This window comes from Petaurus breviceps, unplaced genomic scaffold, assembly GCF_028583685.1.
Source record: "Petaurus breviceps papuanus isolate PSGF00001 unplaced genomic scaffold, PetGlider_PUasm1.0 77, whole genome shotgun sequence".
NCBI lineage: Eukaryota > Metazoa > Chordata > Mammalia > Diprotodontia > Petauridae > Petaurus > Petaurus breviceps.
This window is the reverse complement of record NW_027186492.1, coordinates 19,106,002-19,115,383: the sequence shown is the minus strand read 5'-3', so window position 1 is coordinate 19,115,383 and position 9,382 is coordinate 19,106,002. Positions and strand designations below refer to the sequence as shown.

At 33.3% G+C, this 9,382-nt stretch overlaps 1 pseudogene; it reads left to right on the top strand.

Moving 5' to 3' along the window:
* Nucleotides 1–887: 887 nt before the first annotated feature.
* LOC138175279 (cytochrome c, somatic pseudogene) overlaps nt 888–9,382 on the top strand; it is a 10,346-nt pseudogene continuing 1,851 nt past the window's right edge.

Here is a 9,382-nt window from a genome sequence, read left to right as displayed (position 1 = left end):
GCATGACTTAAAAGAAAACATCTTGGAAAGATACAAACTCATGAAAGTGAAGTCAGGAGAACATTGTACACAGTAACTGCAATATTGTTTGAAGATTAACTGTGAATGACTGTTATTCTCAGCAATACTATGATCTAAAACAATCCCAAAGGGTCTCATGATGAAAAATGCTATGCACATCTGTATCAGCAATGCAATATTCACAATGCCTATGGGAATTGTAAATATGTTGATGTGGTTATCCATCACAAAATATATCAGGCTTTCTATATGGGCGATAAAGCTGGAACATTTATTAAAATACCAAAAGACTGAGTCCCAAAACCAGAAAGTCAAAGCCATCAGAGTAGTTATGAAATTGGCACAGGTAGATAAAGTAGAAAGCACCCACATTCTCAAGCCTTTAAAGCAGAACAGGCTAGCTCCGACAAAGGTCCTTCTCTCCCCACTCACAGCAACCACCCAGCATCCAGGAAGCGCACTCCCAGCAGCTCTGGCCCCTGGCAGTCCTCAGCAGGAGTCCTTAGCAGAAATTTTGACTGACTCAAAAAGGGGTTAGTGCTTCCAATGCCGCTGCCTCTGCTGCCTCTGCTGCTGCTGCCACCATCGCCACCACAGCTAGCCATCACAGGAACTCTAGCTTGGCTTCCGCTTTCTCTTGATCCACCCCTTCCTGCTATGTCAGCAAGTCCAATGGGGCATGGAAGTTCTTTAAATCCCATAACCCTTACAACATCCAGGGAAAAACCTAATAGAGTCTGAATGTAGATTGAGTCATGCTTTAAAAAAAAATCTTGTTTTGTTGTCTATATATAGATATACACACACACACACATATCTATGTATATATATATATATATATATGTTACAACATGACTAATACGGCAATGTGTTTGGTATGATTGCCCATGTATAACTAATGAAATTGCTTGTCTTCTAAATAATGGGCAAAGGGAGGGAGGGAAAAGACAGAGGGAGAGATAGAGTTTAGAACTCAAAATTTAAAAAAATGTTTAAAATGTTTACATATAATTAGAAACTATTTAAGAAAATCAATGGCTCTACTTTGAAAAATAAAAATGAAAGATGTAGAAAAATGAACAAATGATCATAGCATTTTTAGAGAAATTTAACGGATACAAAGGTTGCTACAATAAATTGTCCAAAAGAGCTAAGAAACTACTTTACTTGTTAATGGCTCATTCTTTGTCATTTAGAAAAAGCAAGACAGTCAAGAGCACCCATACAGATAGAGTAAAAGTTCATTTGCAAAATACTATTGGTGAAGTGTTACTTCAACACCATGAAAAGGGATAATTAGTGTACAGAAGGCTTAGTATGAAACTCAGCTGAGACAAATCATCCAGGGAAAATGTAAAGGTAAACTTGAAAGGATATATTAAAATAGAAATGAAATTCAATCCTATGAGCATTTATTAAGTGCCTACTATCTGCCAGGCACTGTGCTTTTTCCATTAAGCTAACTCCAATTGATTTAATATGTTTATTTTATCATCTTTTAAATTACTTTTTATGAAAATGCTCCACCAATGATATACCTAGAGAATTCTTAAATGAGGATATCAAGACAGAAAAGCTAGACCAATTTGTACCCCCAAATAATATATTTTATGCAACAGCTTGATTAAAGAGGATATTTGATAGAAAGTAAAAATCAGAACCTTTCTTTCACAAAGAAACCATAAGTGAGTAGGGTATTAGGAAGTAACAAACATCAATGTGTTAAGTAAGTGCTTTTTATGCATCTAGGGCTAGGGAAAAATACATCATTAGTGTGGGTTGTAGGAGTTTTTTGTTTATTGATTTTTTTCATAAAATATACTTGTACATTGTGTAAAAGAAACTGAGAGAACAAATAAGTTTTAAATCAGTAAAAGAATCTAAGAAAAAGATTTAAAGAATAATAAATTAGGAGGTATTTTAGAAAGAATCAAATTAATGTTTCAATGACATAAAGCCTCTTCTTCTGATTAATATATTAACATTTAAAGTGTCAGAATAGTATAGTGCTGAATTATCCTATGTTAAGGAGAACTGAGAGTATGGAGCTGAAAAGTTTGTAAGAATACTGTATAGAATGGTGAGTAGGGCACTTTAGGAGGGCAGCTTCTTCAAGAATGGATAATATTTCTTTAGCCTACCTACAGAAGCAAAAGCAATGGGACTCTTGTGAGAGCAGTACTTGGAGGAAGAATGAAGAGGGTAATAGAGTATACATATATGATTTGTAGAATGTTTTTGTATGTATTATGTTCATGTGTATTTACATATATGTGTGCATCTCTATGTATGCATAGATATATATGCATTTGCATGTGAATAATTGAACAAATAACTTTCATTTGGATTCATATTTCAGATTGTTGATAAAATATAACCTCTTAAAAATGTATATTATTTTTTTTCTTTCTCACTATATTGCATATTAATGTTGAAAACCCTTTGAAACATATTAATACCAGGAGTGTTTGGTTAGCAATAAATGTATCTGCCTTGTCTCACATGCATATATTCATTTATGATTCTCAAGTTAGAGAAAAGAATTCAGTGGAACAGAGTAAATCTTTGTAGAGGAAATCTAAGTACATGGGGTAAAGAAATATGTATCTATATGGGGAATTTCTGAAATATGTGTGCTATTATAAAAGTTAATTCCCTTTCTGAATAAATGATATTTGGTTTTTATATGAGCATACTAGTTTGAACAGCTGCACAAATCTGCTAAGATATATATTTTTTAAGTTTGGAATTGAAATTTTGTTTTTAGTTAACCAGGTACAGGGAACAGTAGGTAAACTCTTTTAGTTTTTAGCAATTTTTCTATGTGACTCTGGAATCACTGGATTAAATTAATAGTGAAGCATTTTGTAAATATGAACATTTTATTAACCCTAAAATAGATTACTAATAATTGAGAGAGAGGAAGAGCTCCCATGCTCATTGGTTGGTATGAATTCAAGGCAGATGAGGAAATTGAGGCACAGCAAAGTTTACAGTCTTGGCTAAGGTCATATAGCTAGTTTCTGAGTTAGGATTCAGTTTTATTTCTTCTTTTGTCTAAATCCAAAAATCAATCATTACTCTATGCTATCTTTCTAGGACATTAGATATAGGTTTGGATTATAATTAGTACTTCAAATTTCCCTAAAATATCTTGGCAGAAATTTATTAATTTAGGGGGGAAAGAATGATTAATGGCAGACTAGATTGAAGAAGCAGCAATCTGTAGTTGTCTCATATGTAGAAAGATATATGAGCCACATTGCGCAAACAGCTAGGGTTCTAGGTTCAATTAGATAGGATACATGAAAAAAATTGTAAACCTTAAAATCTTTATTAAAAAAAAAACATGTTTTGTTACCATCACCATTGCCATCATTTCATTATCATCTTTTTAACTGGTATTCAAACACAAATTGTCCTGTAACTATTCTTTTATATTTAGCATCCTTTGAATGATGGTATAAAGAATAAAATATCTGTTTTTGGTAGTTGCATTATAGTATTAGGATATAAATTAATCTTCTTTAGGTTCACCAAAACAATCTGTACAACTGTAACAACAGATTAAATGATAGGAATGACATTCACCTCAATTTGTAACTGAACCATTTGATCTCTTCTGATATGTTTCCATATTTTGAAAGTTTTTTTTACAAATAGTTCTATAGTTTGGATGTTATGAAGAGTTGTTTGGTGAAATTTATGAAAAATGTTTTTCTTAGTTTGTTGTGGACCAAATTTGTATCCAGGAGATAGCACACAACAGTTCGGTCTGTGATAATGGCATAATGCCAGCACATTTTATTGGTTCAAAGCTCTTTTGAAGTTTATATTTGAAACATGGAGATTTGCGGTCTACCAAATCATGAAAGGTGGCTGATATTCAATACTAATGACAACATCATCTTATCTTATGTGACATTTTGAGAGTACCTGTAATGCCATGTATGAGCAACTTTCCAGAAGAATGCTACTGTGAACAGCTTTTAAGGTTCTGATTATACAGTATAGTGAACAATCTATTCCATAACAAATCAAAGCAAAACATTCACAGAAAATCAAGGTACACATTCACAATACTATGAATTCACAACTTATCCCAGAAAATCACAGTATAGTATTTACAACAGCTTATCATTAAAATGGCCACATAGTTTCCACCATGGCAGCCACAAAGTTTTGAACAGAGAACAATCATCTTAAAGTACAATAGTCAAAGTCTTCCACTCCTGGGGCACACTAAATTAACTCAATCAGTCACTTATTCAGGAATCAATTACTAAGTGTCATTAATCACTAAGTACAATCATTAGAAAATACACAGACCCTCCACCCCTAGGTCACTAGTAAACTACAATTTCGTCACTACTCATACCCACAGAGAGGTCTTTTCATCGTGACTCGAGGCAGGCAAATCCTACCTGAATCCACCAAACAGTCACCTGGATTCAAAGGCAGAGAACTTCCAGTTCCTTCTCCAGCTCTGCATGCAAGACCTGCTCCACACTGAAGTTCACAGGGTCCAGTCCATCTCAAATCCTTAACAATTTCTGTTCCCAGGAATTCAAGGCTCAACCAAGCCACAAACAGACAAAGCTTAGCATCCCAGTCATGCTTCCTCAGTCTTCTGCAGCTCATTCAAAAAATCAGAATCACTTTATCTAGCCTGGGGGTGGAGGCGGGGCTCCTGGGCTTCTCTTCAGCCTCCTGGGCTGCTCTTCAGAAGAAGGTCCACCACCACAAATTCTCAGGAAATTCTGACACAGTTCTCAATTCTCATTTCTCTTCTGTATTTTCTTCTCATTTCTCTCTGCCTCCAGATGCTGGTCCCAAGAAATTCTGACTGTCTCTTCCTTGGGCTTTTCCTTATATACACACAGCATTAGCTTCCTGTTTCAACCAACCCCTTATGTCAGTAACAGGAGACAGGAGTTCATACCTTCTGTTTCCCAACAGAAGCTTGATCAATTACTAAATGCTAAGTACCTGCTACCTTTGCCAACACAAAGGGATATTTGCATTCAAATAAGTTATCATTATAGTACCAAATTTTTGCAGCCTAGAATACTATTTCTACTATTGTAATCCATAAGCTTTATTGATCACTTAGTCTTATTAGGATAATTTTGCTGCAATTCCTTGTGATGATGATGTGGTTCAGAATTGCCATTATAACTCCTGTTTGTTTCCAACAAAAATACCTTCATGTTTCAGAAATTTGTTTATGCTTCTTTGTGGACATAATGACTAAGGACACCATAATATCACCAATAGAGGCCCTTATGATTTTTTTTTTTCTTAGGCCTTAGGTTCTTCAAAGGATGCATCCAAAGGTAAACCACTGTCAGATGCATTTGACTTATCTCTGGGTATGTACCTGTTATAAGACTTTGCTATTACTTGATGAAATTATATCTGCTGGGTGTGTGTGTGTGTGTGTGTGTGTGTGTGTGTGTGTGTGTGCATTCACACACTCACACACATAGAAATATATATCCAAATATATATATATATATAAATACACATATATGCATATGTGTGTGTTTATTATGTGACCTAAAACTGTCTTGTTTCATCAGTGTTTTTTTTTTTCTGTTTATGGGTGTATGTATATGTTTTGTAAGGATACTTTCCAAATCAAAAATAGTCCATTTTTTAGTATTGAATGGCACTTCAGAAAAAGTTTTACACATGGATTAGCTTTTTTAAGTGTACTTCTCTCATTAAGCTTGAATTTCAGGATGCCAGAGGTAGTCTTTGTATCTAAGTCACAATCTTCTCTTCCTCTTCTTCCTCCTCCTCCTCCTCCTCCTTTTTCTTGCTCTTGTTCTTTTTTCTTCTTCTCCTCCTTCTCCTCCTTGTCCTCATCCTTTCTCCTTCTCCTCCTCCTCTTCTTCCTCCTCTTCCTCTTCCTCCTCTTCCTTCTCCTCCTCCTTCATATCCTTATCCTCAATTTGTCATAGCTAGAAGAAACAAAGATTTTGGTAATTTTCGCCTTCAATCTTTGATTCTTTATGATTTTCAGACTCAATGTAGATGCTGTCACTCTGTGTCTTTTCTTGGAATACATGAACATTTTTTATTTATATTTAATTAAAATTATTTAAAAATAAATAGTTTTTCAGTGGAACTATATAACGATATCATCCATGTGCATCAAGGGATTAATAAGATGTTTTGATTTAACTCATTCTTTAATTTCAATGTCATATTTAATTGGATTTAGGAGAGATGATAATAGATTTAAGATCAGCTAGAACTTCAGTGGGGGAGTTAGGTGGCATAATGGATAAAGTTCTGGTTCTGAAGTCAGGAAGATTCTTCTTCCTGAGTTCAAATCTAGCATTACAAGTTATGTGACCCTAAATGAGTGGCATAGCTTTTTTTTTGCCTCTCATCTATTAAATGAGCTGAAGAAGGAATGGCAAACCACTAATATCTTTGCTAAGAAAATAACAAGCAGGGGCATGAAGAGTCAGACATGATTGAAACACCTCAACAACAACAAGCTGAATAAACTGTCTCCCTGAAAAACATCTCGTTTTATGTTGATTTTGCTATATATCATTACATTTGTTGCATGTTTTCAATAGAGAATGGTTTTCCTCACATACATCAAATAGTGTAGCTTTCACTGGGTCTATTTTATGTTTTTGTAGTACATGTATAAGCCATGAGTGAAGAACTACATTAAAGGCTTTTCAATAATCAACAAAAGCAATAAAAGTGCTATGACATTTTGGGATAGCTTATTTAAGGATTTCCAGATAAATAATAAATCATTCTTTACATACTTATGATTAGATAATTAACTTGTGACCTTCAATGACTACTTAAGGAAATCTAAAAGTTCTGATAAATCTGTTTTTTTTTATTTTTTATTTTCTCCTTTTAGTGTTTTCCCCTGAAATTAATAGCTACCAAAAATAGAGACATTTCTATTTCTACAGTAGATCAGAAAAAAGAGGATTATAAAATCCTCTTTTATGTGAAACTGTAAATTTATATTGTATACAATTGCTTAATTAAATAATATACATTAATAAATACATCAATACACATCAATATATAATATATTGTATTTATATTATTATAATATATTGTATATACTATATTTATATTATATTAACATATAATGTGCATTAATATATAATATAAAATATATGTTAATAAATAATATACATTAATAAATACTTAATAAAATACAATTGCCTTAAATATATAATTTTGATTTTCAGAGCTGTCCTGCTTATCTATACTTATTTTGGGTCTTATGTTTCCATCTCAGGACTCAAAAAAAGATTCTTCAATAACCCTCTTTGCTTTAGATGTTGGTTAGGGTATCCCTGGCTGCTTTCATTTTAGGTTTTCTTCCAAGAGGTAACCCATGTATTCTTTCTATTTTCACTTTGTCTTTTTGTTCTGGCCATTTTCATTGTGATTTCTTGAAATGTGGTATCCAATTTTTTTTCATCTTATCAAGATTTTCAGGAAGTCTAATAATCTAAGATTAACTCTCCTCAAACTGTTTTCCAGATATTACATTTTATTTTTTCCAGTCTTTTGATTTAAAAAAATATATATTTCTTGTTTTCACGTGGGGTTCTTTTCTGTTTGATTCATTGTAGTTTTCAGAGTCCCACTCTGGGACAAGATTTATCACTTTCTTTTTTAAGGTATTAAATTTCTTTGCTCATTTTCTTAATCTCATACTGACTGTAACTTCTTCCCTATAAGAATTTAGAAAGCAAATCACCCTATTTAACCCTTTAACCTCCTAATAATACCAAATCTATTTTAGATATGTTTTGTATATATACTTAATTATTTACATGTTTTCCCCAACTGGAATATGAGCTTATTAACATAAGAGAGAATTCCTGTCTTTTTTTTTGTATCACCAATTAAATCAGAAAACATGGATTTGAAGGGACTGGGGAAGACCTTTTCTAGAAGGTACAATTTCCTCTACTGGAAACAGTGGTTAAGGATGCAGATCTATCAGGAGGGAGCTAGGTCTAACAATTCTGGAAGATGGAAGGAGTGAGAAATGCAAGGTTTTAAGACCAAAACCAGTTTGTTAACTATAGAGCCAATATTCCAAGTACACAGTGGATGAGGTAGATAGATCTAAAATAGGGAATTGAAGAATTAACATCAAGAGGAATGAGAATAATGTAATGTGTATTAGGGGATAGGAAGCAGGGCTTATACATAATAGGCAGGAGTTCAGAATCACTAGGATTAGTAAAGACTGTTGGTGTGGAATTATGTTCACCATTGATGAATGAGTTCAGATGTATTATCAGTGAGTGAACAAGTCTATTTAAAGAATCTGGTAATCAATTAAACTCTTTAGGGCTTTCCTTTAATATCCAGTTTTATGGTGGGTGGGGATATTAAGATCTGTAAGGCCCAACATGTTTGATTTTTATTAGTGAGGAGAAGAATTAGATTTAGTGTGGGGAAGATCTGACAGGAGGGAGTAGCTTGCAATTCGAGGTAAATCTAATCTGGAAAAAGCATCTGGGACACTGGAAAAGACCCTGAACAAAGACAATTCCTGGCACATACATAGTAAATGTTTAATAATTGTTTGTTGGCTAACTAATTAACTATTCTGTTCCCTTTCTATATTCTTTTTCCCATTATTATTTCATCTACTTTTATTTTTGCTACTGTTACCACTATAAAATTACTCCTAAATCTGTATCTGATTTGACCTTCAATATGACTTACTTTTCTAAACTTATTTATGTTTTCATGTGCCAGAAACTAGCCACACTTAGTCAATGTGGTTACCTTAATTTGTTCCTGGCTTCCTACCTCTGAATCTTGTTCATATTATTCCTCAGAAATTGAAATATTGCACCTTTTCTCTATTTCAACCTGTTGAAACCAACCCTGCTTATCCTTCAAGGCCCAGCTCAAACCTTTTCCATGAAGGTTCACCTTATCCTGAAATAGGCAGATGTGATTTTTCTCTTCTTTGGACCCTCACAGAAATATATTTGGATTTCCTTTGTAAAAGTACCATCTACTTTATATTATTGGAATGTTTCTCATATCTTCTAGTCAATTTAGATACTCAATAAATATTTATTTAATGAAGTAAAAATATTTCCCAAGGAATGAATAATAATTATAATTTATAGGACAAGTACACTATCTTATAAAAAGAACTGCTTTCAAAATTTCAATTTCTTTTATTCCTCTCTCTGTCTCTCTGTTTGTGTCTATCTCTGTGTCTATCTCTTTGTCTCTGTCTCTCTCCTCTGTTTATCTCTCTCTTTCTCCCTCCAGAATCTCCAGGTTCAGATATGTTCAGAATTTAAGGAGACATGCATAACTCTTGATA